We start from the raw sequence: 13029 nt of genomic DNA, 5'->3' as shown, positions 1-13029 counted from the left end.
GTAAATGCAAATCAAATTCCCTTTATTAAGATCGGAAGTAAAATCAGCCCTTCTATGCTGTCTGGGGAACTGCCCACTGGAAACTGGAGCAGCAATTTTCCTGGAAGAGCCCCACTTTGTGATTGTTTTTCCTTGCAAGTCACGTACCTGTGCCTCTAGGGCTGAGGGCTTGTGCCCCTTTTCCAATCACTTTGTCAATGCCCCCTTCCCTAGAAAGGGATCCCAGCTGTTTGGCTTCCCTACCCTCTAATTCCAGGCTACTGGCCCCATTATTCCAACACTGGAGTAGCCAGGTGACAATGGGCTCGCCTGGACGACGGCTGAAATCTTTTTGCATATCTTGCAGCTCACTGAGGGATAGGGATTGGATGGTTTCCATCTTGTTTATGAGTTCTTCCTCTTCATCCTCCTCTCCTTGTGATGGCCCTGCTTTTTCATCATCCCTTAGTAAACAAGCTGACTTTCGTTTCCAATATTTCTTCTTGTGTATAGGGGTGACGGATACCGGTACAGGTTGGTTCTCTGGTTCAGCTGCAGTACCTGTTGCGGGGGTTGGAGTAGCTGCAGCGCCTGTCATTTTGTTGTCAGATCCAGAGACCTTCTTTTCCCCTTGAGAGTACTGAATAGTGTTGAACAGGGCTCGGTAGGCATGGGCCAGGCCCCAGCATGTTGCAGTGATTTGTGTCTCCCTAGAATTGCCAGGATGACAGCATACTTCTTCCAAATATTCTACTAATTTTTCAGGATTCTGCACTTGTGCAGGGGTGAAGTTCCAAAAAATTGGAGGTGCCCACCGGCCTAGCCATTTCCCCATGCTAGCCCACACAACTGCCACTCAGAACTATCCAGCCTTGGGGCAGATCTCTGGATGATATTCTTAAATTGCTTGTTAACCTTAGACAAAACTGAAACAATAGTCCCAAGAAATACCAATAGAAGTATCTTGATTATCCAAGGATCTTCAAGATACTGAAAAGTTATTGTAATGAAGGAGGAAACATCATAGAAGAAGGTAGCAAAGGTGCCATTCTGTATTTCCTCCATAAAAAACCTCTCAGAAGAAGTATAATTGCTAATTGTCTCCACAAGGTAGTACCCAAAGTAAAGTAATGGTTTCAGTACAATGCTCAAATACCAGGTTAAGCTCGAGACCAGTGTTTTAATGACAAATCTCCCAGGCAAAACATCACTAATCACTGCAGAGCACAGCAAATGCAAAAAACAACACCAATCTTTAACATACATGTACAGCAAAAAAAGGAGCATGGTGCAGATCAGATAAACTAATTTCGAGAACAGATGAATCAATATTGTGACCCGCAAATGTTAACAGATATAAATTCCTTAATATGCTCTGGTTAATCTGCTATTATCTCAAACCCTTTGTGCCCCACATTGGGTGCCAAAAAGGACTGTCGTGTTTAACCCCAGCTGACAACTGAGCACCACACAGCCGCTCGCTCACTCTACCCCCACCTCCGATGGGATGGGGGAGAGAATCGGAAGAGTAAAAGTGAGAAAACTCGTGGGTTGAGATAAAAACAGTTTAATAATTGAAATAAAATAATAATAATAAATAAAAAAAAAGAATATACAAAACAAGTGATGCACAGTACAATTGCTCACCACCTGCCGACCGATGCCCAGCCAGTCCCTGAGCAGCGGCCCCCCTGGCCAGCTTTCCCCCAGTTTATGTACTGAGCATGACGTCACATGGTATGGAATACCCCTTTGGCAGGTTTGGGTCAGCTGTCCTGGCTGTGCCCCCTCCCAGCTTCTTGTGCATCTCCAGCCTTCTCAGTCAGTAGAGCATGAGAAGCTGAAAAGTCCTTGACTTAGTATAAGCACTACTTAACAACAACTAAAACATCAGTGTGTTATCAACATTATTCTCACACTAAATCCAAAACACAGCACTGTACCAGCTACTAGGAAGAAAATTAACTCTAGCCCAGCCGAAACCAGGACAATATTAATAGTAAGTACTGCAACATATGCAGCTGAACATCCTACTGGCGCTCGGTAATCAAAGCTGGCTTACACGAGGAGCATGAGAATGCCTCTTCTGTGATATGGACTAAAGCACGGTTGTTTAACACAGTAAGACCTCATTTCACAGCAAGGACAGTTAGTCCTCTGTCTACATCTCATAGCTTGCTAGTTGGTGTTATTTACTCCGCTAAATGCAGGTGAGGGAGGTAACAGTTTAGTTCCCTCTCTGCCAGGCAATATGCTGGCCTCTAATATGTGCACTGGATGAGGCCAAACAGAAGTGCCAGCAGAGGTGTCTGCTGCAGGGCTCAGGAAGTCATTATGGATCTTTTAATCCTCTAGGATCTCAGCTGGAAAGCCAGGCTAATCACACACACACATACACACACACAGTCACACTGACAGAAAACTTCAGTTCTTACTGCTCTGTCTACTCTTGCCCCTGGCTCATCCCAGAGAGTCAGCAGAGATCTCTTACTCATCTCTCCAACATCAGGTCAGCTGGAAAGAATAAAGACACCTTATTTCTCCATCCTGAGAGTTATGCACTTACCAAGGAGCACAGAATTATTACATGATGTCAAGGGTTTTTTTTCTGTTTTGTTTTTAAAATGGCTACTATTTGCCTAGATCTAGGGCCCTCATCTGGAACAGATATGTGTACATGGGGAAAAAAAAAAAAAAGAAAAAAAAAGAAAAAAAGTAAGGTAGTTATAGAACATTGCCTATGAAGTGTCACACATTTCTTCGGTTGTGAAAGTCACATCAAGGGGCTTCTTACTGTTTTAATGGACCCGTTTTACATGAAAAAGAGGCCCATCTTTAAAAAGAAGAAATCTTGGAAGCTATTTGCTGAAGTTGGTGTTTCATTATGGGTAGCTATGCTTGTACACAGCAGACGAAACTGACTCCATCGTAATTTTTCAGGGACTGCGTGATGGGAGTCAGTGATTCTCAAAGATGAGAAGCCAAGGCTCTGGGAGAAGGACTGAACTCCTAAAACAGTGAGACATCCCTGTTTCTGAGATGCTGTGCACATTAGCATTATTGCCATAAATTAGCAAGTGAAAACAGTTGCAACTAGTGGCCCTCTACAGGGTTTTCTATGCTGTCCTCGTTGTAATCTACTCATGTTTATGTCACACTTTTCTCCACAGTTGCCTTTGGCTCACCAAAACTTTGCTTATATTTGTTGCATACATCATGAAAGAGATATCTCCTTTACCAGCTTTTTGCTATTTTCCATGGACATTTCTGCTTAGGAAAGCCACTTAAACCTCCAAGCTAGTAAGAAGAGCAACTCTCTCATATTGGTCTACCTTCTCTAATTTTAGAGGTCCTTTCTACAGTTCACAAGTTGTATCTAGACATCTGCACAAACTGAGTGTTATACCTGTACCCTCACAAAGCTCCAATTTAAAATCATCTTAAGTACAATTAGAAAGGGATGATGTTCTTTTAAAGCTCCCTAACTGAGTTTTTTCTATAATCTCTTACTAAACAGCACAAAGTAACAGAATAGAATCATGAAAAACAGGTATGCATTTCTAACTCACCTCCTATGCTTCTACAGAATTTAGCAGTAGCCTTTTACACAGCACAGAGACAAGGTAGCCTTTTACAGTCTTTTAAACTCATTTTAAAGGCCAACACACAAAACTTTCTGCCTTTAGTGAGTGTCCTATGGAGGACACTCCATAGGAGTTCAAAATGGTTCAAAACCACCATTTCTCAGCCAAAGTTTGCCCTTGCTGAAATGAAAAGACCAGAACTCAGTTCATTTAACTAGGAAATGAAACAGGCTAGTTTAAGACAGAAGGCAGTCTCACTACCTTATGTTATTTATTCTGGCCCAATGGGGATGCCACATCTTAGAGTTTAAATTATTGCACTGAATCTCAAGATATGTGACTATTTCCCAGCCCTGCTACTTGATATTTCTACTGTTTTGGGCAATTAGCTACAAATCTCCATGCCTTAGAACTTAACAGCCCAAAATATAGTCACCCAATCTCTTACAAAATGCAAAATTACCAGGGCTATTCAGAGGATACTAAGTAAGTAAAGATATGTACCGTGCTCCTCACAGGGTGACCTATGATCGCTGGGGCAGGCTGGTAAGAAGCAACCACCGTGCAAAGAGTTGAGGGAGTGAAGGAGGAAGCTTAAAAGGAGATGTTGCAAAAAAATCAAGTCTATATCCAAGAAATTTTTGCTCCTCAAGGACACTTCTCAGTGATTTGTATCACATAACCTCCAAGATCTCAAAAAGTATACAAAAAATTTAACAAATAAATTTAACACGCACAGTATTGTTATTGTTAATATTTTTTTATTCTCACTTTTGTAGTCAGTATAATTGGGCAGTGAAAAGATTTGGCAGACCTAAAAAGTAGTTGAAGGTCAGAGTTCCCTCTATTTTTCCTTTAAATAAATACGTTGAATTAAGTGTCTTTTTTCCAAACAGCTTACAATTATCTATGAATCTATGAAATCCAAACACTTCTAACTCATTTTTAATATTACTGTATTTAGCATAAGACGTTGGCAAGATTCTAGTCATGTTTAGGAAAGTTAACTTCGAAAATCATTGGATGTCTTTTTTCTTCTCTTCTTCTCCAAAATACCTTTTAAAAACTTTTTATTCAAGGTGTAGTAATGTTGTCTTTAGCCACGGACAACAGTATTATCTGTCCAGACCAGAGGGAATTTGGTGGTTGGAGTTCAACGCACATGTATTTCTCCTAATTCCCTATCAAAATATGGCACCAAAAAAAAAAAAAAAAAAAAAAAATCCTATCCTGGGGCCATAACTCTGATGTTGAAAGATTGTGAATCTTGAGTGTAGTGATTAATGGTTGAGAAATCTGCATACAAAAAGCTACACTGAATGAAGCTAAAAGGCACTTCGCTCCCAGGAGGCAATTAATAGATGGCATGAATACTGTTCATTTACAAGGTTATGTTTAGCTGGTAGTGATGTCACAGAGCTGGGTAAATGGTAGAACTGCATTAATGGTCCCCAAACCCCAAATCTCAGCACTCATTAAGCCTGAGTCATAGATTAATGAAGAGACATTTATGCTTTCGGTCTGTGCCATAAATAACTATACAGCATTAAAGTCAGCTAATAAGGAGGCAGAAGATGTTGCCTTACAACTACAAGCACATTTTAGAGATGTTTATTTCAAAAGAGATTTTTTTCTTAAAGGATGCATTACAAGTCACACACAGGAACTACACAAAGCTGTCAACAGAGTTTCTTCTGGGAAACTGTCATGTATGCTGCAAACAACAAAAGTCTTCAAACGCAGAAGTTTGGCAGAACATATGTTCTTTTATTAAACGACACACTTTTAAGTAGGTAGAAAATTCAACAGCAAACATGACCTTTGACAAGAAAGAACCTTTCAAGTTTAGCTGTTTTCCTTGGCAAATTGGCAAAGAGGTGATTACGGTGCACCCTATTGGACACATTATTCTTAGGTTATACTTAGTAATAAGCCATCAGATACCCTTTTCACTCTTAATAAAAGATGCTGGGTTTTTAACTATTTCTATACAAGAATTAGCCTCAAAAGTTTCTGGGGCTTAGAATAATGATTTTACACTAAAAGTCACCCAAAAGGCTCTGCTACTCCAGTACTGCATAATTTACAGTGGCTGTCACCAAAATAAGTCTAGCAATGAACTCCAGCAGCTATGCATACCTAGTTACATTCACTATACTTTTAACTATGTAAAGTTTTGAAGCTAATACTGATGCTGGGAAGAACTTCATTAGAGTAAAAGTTGTCATTCATTAATCTCAAGCTATTTTTAATAAATCACAGATTTACTGAAGTGACACAGCTATGGTTAACCCCCCCCCCAGTGATTAATTAAGCAAGAATACAAATTTTGATTGGATAAGTAGCCACTACTTATTTTACACAAATATATCCAAACATGAGGTTTTTATTTGCAGGCAAGGAATTCAAATAAATTATTTGATTGTTGAACAGAATTTTTCAGCCTTTATAGTGTTTGGTGTGATTTGCTAGCATTTCCAATGCTTGACCAATTGACTTCCATGATTAATTAACTGTGAATTTCATTCCATAATTTAATATGAATTGAATTTTTGCTTTACTTATATGTAAATAAAGATTATTTTAATGTCTTTCATCCCAGAAGGGAGGACTTCCGAAACACTGCAATTTTCTGTATTGTATATTAGTGCAATTTTTCCTAATTTAGTATTGTTAGTCAAATATCCTTAAGACAGCCAACTTGAATTTGTGGATATAGCAAAGAAACATACTATCGTTACTTTTAGGCAGAGGCATATTCCTGAAAAGTTTTACCATGGAGAGTAGTCTAAAAACACTGAGACTATAGTTGTCAGTAACTGTGGCTTGTTGAGCAGACAGGGGTTGAAGAAGTAGAGTTTGACCTGATGAAGCTGTTTATAGAATATAGGTGCGGGTGAGACTGGTTATTGAGGCAGTGTCCGGAGAAATTAAGAGAAGTGTATCATTTGTGGAGAATTTTATAACCACAAACTATGAAGTGGGCAAGACAAAGAAAAGAATAGTCCCTGACATAAAATATAAGTTCAGGAATAGCAGACATGTACTACCTTGCCTGATTGACTTGCACCCGTCTAGACTGGATCTTGATATCAGATCAGGAGCAGAGACAGAACAATTACAGTTTTAACGTAATCCCTGCCCTTCCGCCACTCTGAATAAGTTGGATTCATCCAACTAAGTACTAAACCAGAAGTATTTATCTCCACAAGCAGTCTGGACATTTGTTTTGTTCCTCATATGGCCAGCTTGCTCATACCCCAGCAACACGTCTCCACGGAGTACCAACAAAGCTGTCAGCCAAGAACTGAATATCCTCCTGGCAATGAAACAACTGGTTGTATACAGAGGCTGGACCTCCTGCGTGTCATTAGCCTTTGTACAGATTTGCCCACTGAAGAGAGAAGGGGTTCCAGTATTTTTGCCACGTGACTGGTATATGTTGACATGCCAAGTATGAATGCCAAGAAGGCATTCCAAAACATGCACATCCTCTATCACTCAGAGCCACTTACCTTGCACTTTTACAGAAGGAACTGGTAAGACTGAGGAACAGGAGACAAAGATTACATGCTACCTGATGCAAGAGTTAGATGTCTGCTGGGACCTATCTTTTTAAGACAGGACAATGAAAGTCTTTAAGTTACTTCTCTGAACAGGACAATTGAAATTGACAACACAAGCATTTACAAAGAGGATCTGTAAGGAGATACAAAAGCAAGGATGAGGAAAGAAATTAGGAAAGGGCAGTTTATCTGAGAGTTTCAAACAAGCTTTTAGGACAAAGTTACAACAGCTTAATGTTTTCTACTTCTAAGCAAGGAGTCATGTTTCTTTCTTTGCTGTAAAGAAGTTATTATTAACCTCCATGTTTCTGTCACACTCGAAGTTTGGTGAGAGGTTAGCAGAGGGGCTTGGGACCTTCTATATCTGACATAGACTTCTAGTTCTCTCTAGAAATTGGTCAAGAGTGATTGTTACTATTCTAAGAGCTGCATGCCAGCTTTCAGAGTGCTTGCTTATGAACCAGCTGATGAAATGCTATTGTTATCAGACCTGTCTATACAGTTATCTAGGTGGCAAAGACATTTTGAAATTGGTAATGCTGGTTTAATAGATCACTTTACTTGACCTATGAGGAAAGTGCAAAAAACTGCCAAGGCAAGATCACAGCTGTATCAAAATCAAAGAACTGAAATCTTGGAAGAAACTGAAACTAATTTTGACAATGCCTTCTGTGTGAAATGGTAGCAAAGCCAGTAAATAACCCTCTGACAAGGTGCCATGGCAGTTGTAAATAAATGTCAAATTATTGCATGAACAGTGAGTCAAAGAACTTTGATTAACTGAGCTATAGTTTCCTTCCCACCCATATGAATTGGTTTCATACATATTAAAGTGATTGGTGTAGTTCCAAGACCACACACTGGGGGTCTGGCTCAGTCCAGAAGAGATTAGAAATTCTTCTTGGAAAAGGGAAGAGCTAAAGGCAGTGCCATATCCCAGCACCGTGTGCACTACCTGTCAGTATGTATGTACTGTCCAGTATAGTGCCTTGTAACACATTCAAAGATCAAAGGTCCTTGACCAAAGAGGTTTTTATCATTTGCTGTTGTCCATAAGCACCTCTCAGGTGAAAAAATTCTACTCCCACTGGGTCAAAACTGGACTGCAAGAATTGAACATTGTACTTTGCATAGCATCAGTCAGCAACTTTGTTTTACAGTGAGAAAGAGCATCAAGCTAACAGGAAAGGGTCATAGCTATTACCTTAACTGAGGCAGGGACAATTATAAGGGCAAAACCATTAGACATACTAAGTAAACATAGCCAGGAAGAACAATTCACAACATTAACAGCAAATTACTGAACAGGCTATTTTGGAAAACTGCTAAGATTATTGCTATTAGTTATGATATCACATTATCCAGCTCATTTCAATATGCATGAAGCAAGACATGTATTACTTGTTGCTTCTACTTTTTTCTTCCCAGCACAAAGCAGGGATAGTCAATCTCCTGAAAGAACAGGTGGAATTGATGATGCAAACCACTGCTTATGAAAAAGGGTCACGATAAGACAAGAAGGTCACAGAAAACAATTTGAAACATGGAACCCAATTTTATGGTTACTGAATTTATATTATTTATAAATTACCACAGCAACCTGTGGCATCTGGGACAATATCCAAAAATAATTCAAATAGAACTAGGCCTTGTGGATGAAAGGGAAAAGAACAGAAAGTAAGTATAAAGGACAAAAAGATTTAAAAAAAGTCAAAGTAGTTGTGTGTGTGTCTGTGTGTGTGTGTAGGAAATAATATACAAAACCTTCTTGTCATTTCCCCTGTAAATACAAAATACTGCACCCTTCATCCACATCCATACTAAATATCTGCTAAAGTCATTACAACTTTAGCATCATTTTTGTGTTACACTAGAAAGAAAATCAATGCGTTGCGCATTGCATTTTCTTATCTGTTGGGAGCAGAAGCATGCTGTTTGTGGAGCTGTAGAATCTGTTCCTGCCAGCTAAAAATGTTACATGGTATAAACGTAGGGTTAAGCTATTTTATAAAACCTGGCAATTCCTCCCTCTAATTGTGCAATAGAAGACAGATTACATTTAACAAACTTTGCTGTCATTATAAACTATTGCTGGAGCTGAGATAATGCATTTTCTCTTCCTGCAAGGTTTGTGGTATAGAATGATAGCATTTAAAAAACCTGTCTTTGGTGGTGATGAACAGCAAGATACTCCAGGTTGTTTTAAGTTCAGAGTCAAGCTTTTCCTCTTGTGCTAAACCAGAAAGGCTGTAGGTACTTCACAGTCTCAGGTATCATATTTGGTCAGCACTGGCTGACATGTTGATAACAGATTATGTGTCGCCTCTTCTGTGGAGCAAAAAAAGGCCAGATGGAGTTTTTTAGAATTTCAGCCAATCTTCCCATATTTCCAAAAAGCACCTGACAACTGTAGATTGCGTTTAACAGTGGCAGTGAAAGTTGATGGACTTATTAATCGTTACTGCTGTTCAAGAAAAAATGTATAGACAAATGCCAACATATTTAATTGAATAACACTGACTCCTGGACCAGAAAGCTAACTCTTGCCAGTAATTTTTTTTTCCTGCTTAAAAAACTGGAATGTGACAGTCTTTTTGAAACAACTGATAAGTTAAAGTTAGCATAGTATACAATCAGGTATGTTAGAAGTTTTTCATTCTAGTTTATGATCTGGACAAAAAATAAGAATTATATTAATATTGGCAGTTATCTAAATATTACAGAAAATGGCAGAAAACATCAGGATGAAGGGTTGTTTCTGCTGACTTTTGTCCTTCATTGCTGCCCATGACATGATACCCATGAAGTCCTGTTGACAACTACAAGGCCAGTACAGAATAGACTGAAAAGAATATTTGACCTATCTTTTCCATTCTTTAAGAAAGAAGCCCGTTTTAGATCACTCATATCAACAGTTTCCAATTTTGACCTTGTATTGGTGACAGCAGACTGACCAGTGACACTCAGCTCCAGCTGTTAGTACCAAACAATGCAGTTACAGACTCACAGAATCTCTTTCTTTTTTCTTATTTCTGAAAAACAAAACAAAACAAAACAAAACCAAGAAGCTCCCCGCAGTACTGCTTGTTTACAGAAGGAAGTCAGGCTTCAGTGGGATGTATCTAGAAGACAGAGTGTTATGGTAGAACAGCCCTGAAAGAACATATCCAAAATGTATTATCACCTAGCTAGCTTGAAAAACACCTATCCTCTTGGTGACCAACATCTGTCATGCAAGGGTCCAGCTGCCTTCTGCTCACACTCTAAGAAGCTGTTACATGAGCCATTATACTTCAAAGACATGAATGCCAATATTACATCCCACAACCCCAAATTAGTTCCGTAGACTGTAGGAAAGGAAATGAAAATGAACGTACAAGTTTCCCACAGCCCAGCTCCATAGATCGCCTACTACGCGCGTCAGCAGTGAGACTTTACCTAGCTGTTATTGAAAATTCAGCTTCTTACAGCCCTTCCTAGCCATCAGACCTTCCTGACATACAAGATAAAAGAGAAACTGAATGCTTGCTTTCACACAGCTAGAAACAAACCCCCTTTAGTCCTTCTGCTTTTTCTGTTTTCTTGAAATGAGAGAAGTTACTGACTCCTTTTCCCCATCATCTACAAAAACGAAGTATCACATGTCCTTTCATTTTTGTAGTGAAGCAAATCTGTCCAGAAGGGAAATCACCAAGGTGGGGGACTGAGATCTTTTTCACCCCTGCAGGGTGCCATCAGTGTGTTTGCAGGAAGACCTGTTGGCAGCTTTCTGCCTGAGCTCTTGCCCTGGGGTTTTAACTCTCCTTCCTCCTCCCTCCCCTCCCTAAACAACTTAATTTTGGTGAGACTTCCCATGTTTCTTGGTTTCACCCACCTACAGCTTGAAGTTAAAATAGCTTTTCAGCTAGAAGCATAAAGTGCAACAGGGAATTAAGGTAGAGTGAATTTTCTTTTTAGTTTTGAGTGATGGTTGAAAGGTTTTCCTGGGCTAGAAAAGGAGGATAGGAAAAGAAAAAAGTGAAATTTTACACTACCAATATTCAGAGACATAGGACGCTATAAGACGCTGATGTCAAAACAAACTGGCTAACTTCAGCCAGGCAAACTAGGATGAACGGCTGAAACTTCCCATACTCCCCAGTTTACTGATTTTAGGCTTACTGAGTCACAAGACAGTAAGTTCTTCCTTTCAACTAAGTTCTCCAGCAATAATATCTGAATAATAGCATTCACTCTTAATGAAACACTTTATCTTATATTGTACAGGTTATTTCCTCATTAAAGCCATTTCCTCCTGGTGCTGGTAACCACATAAACCTAACAAACTCATTTGCATTAATATGTGACACCACTATTCTCCCTCATCTACTCCTATCCAGGAAAAAATATTCTCGCTGTGAACATACTGGAGCTGTTTAAAAGCCAAAGGAGAATAATCAGTAAGTTAAATCATTGTCCTTATTGTCTATTAACAAAAACTATCAGAAAAGGCTGATTTTGGTGAAATGAGAACAGCTGGAAAGAAAACAACAGACGGCTAGGGACATGGCTGGGAAGTCTATTTTCATTGATTCTACCTGTGTGGTCTATTGGGAAAGTAGTTAAACTTGTTGGGAAAGTTCTAGCTAGATATTGAGCAAAAGGGGAAGGAATTTACAAAGTGCTCCTGCTTTTTTTTTTTTTTTGCAAAACTTCCATTTACTGCAGCAGGAAGCAATACACAGGATTGGCATGAATGGTCTGGAAAGGAGAGAACAATTGGTTGTGACATCTTTTTAAATTAAAGATCCTAACTACAGTATGAATTATAATTTTTGAGATTTAATTAGGTCAGCATGGTGTGTTAACTATGAGGCTGGTGATTGTTCTCAAAATACTTTCTGAGGTTAGGAAGCAAAACTATTATTCTGGTTCTAGGCTTGCAAAGAGCTTACTATGTATGTTAGCCAATACTGCGCAGGTAAATGATGCAGGTGATACAATGAGGGTCCAGACCCTCCTTCATGAGGAAGAATGGAAATAGATCTCAATAAGAACTAAGTTTCTAGAGAGATTTGAAAGAGCCAGTAGATAATGAAATGTATCTGAAAAGAAAGGATATAGGTTTCTCCGGGTCTGTTCCCTGGACTTGAATCCAAGCTTCCAAATCATAAGTCCTATATGCGCATGAAAAGAGCTGGATCTCTCAAGAGGGAAGCTGAAAAAGCCTTTAGCTTGTTTAGGAAGGTCAGTAGAGCTGTTTAACACATAATGCTGAACACAGATATTATTTAAATTTATTTTTCTTCTCTGGAACTTAATATCTGAGTCAGAATCACTTTCTGTCCCACTCAAGGTCAGAGCCTGCCCCTCCTGGAAGGTAACTTTCCATTTTCATTAAAAACCTGTATAGGAATATTTTATTCAGAGACAAGGTAGTAGATTTGCACACTTTAACACATGGCGATTTTCACATTCAGCCGAGTGGGAGACTTGATCTTCCCAGCTTAACAGGTTGACAGCTATGCTACCATAACTGTTGCCTATCTAGCAGGCTAAAAATATAGCTGTCTAAGGCTGGGCTGAGCCTTTCTCCAGCCTTGTCAACACTGAGTAACTGGACAGACATCAATGCAAGAGGCACAGGCAAAGACTAAAACAGGCGGCCTTCTGGAGTCCTTACTTCTGGTCCCTGTTTCCAACAAAATTTCTCTTTGTTTCTAAATCTAGTGAATGTTTCAACAGCAAAGCTGAGAAAAGCCCTCAGTAGGTATCCAAGCCTGTCAGTGCTTTAGGCGGAGGCTGTCCCCACTCCGCTAGATTTGGGCTTGTCCTGTGCTGGGTTGCAAGGTAGCATTATGTGGTCATCATAGAAATAGCTTTGTAAATGTTTCCAGATTTGGACCCTGTCTGAACAATTA

This window comes from Aptenodytes patagonicus, chromosome 3 (assembly GCF_965638725.1).
Source record: "Aptenodytes patagonicus chromosome 3, bAptPat1.pri.cur, whole genome shotgun sequence".
Taxonomy (NCBI): Eukaryota; Metazoa; Chordata; class Aves; order Sphenisciformes; family Spheniscidae; genus Aptenodytes; species Aptenodytes patagonicus.
Note: the sequence above shows the minus strand (reverse complement) of the source record.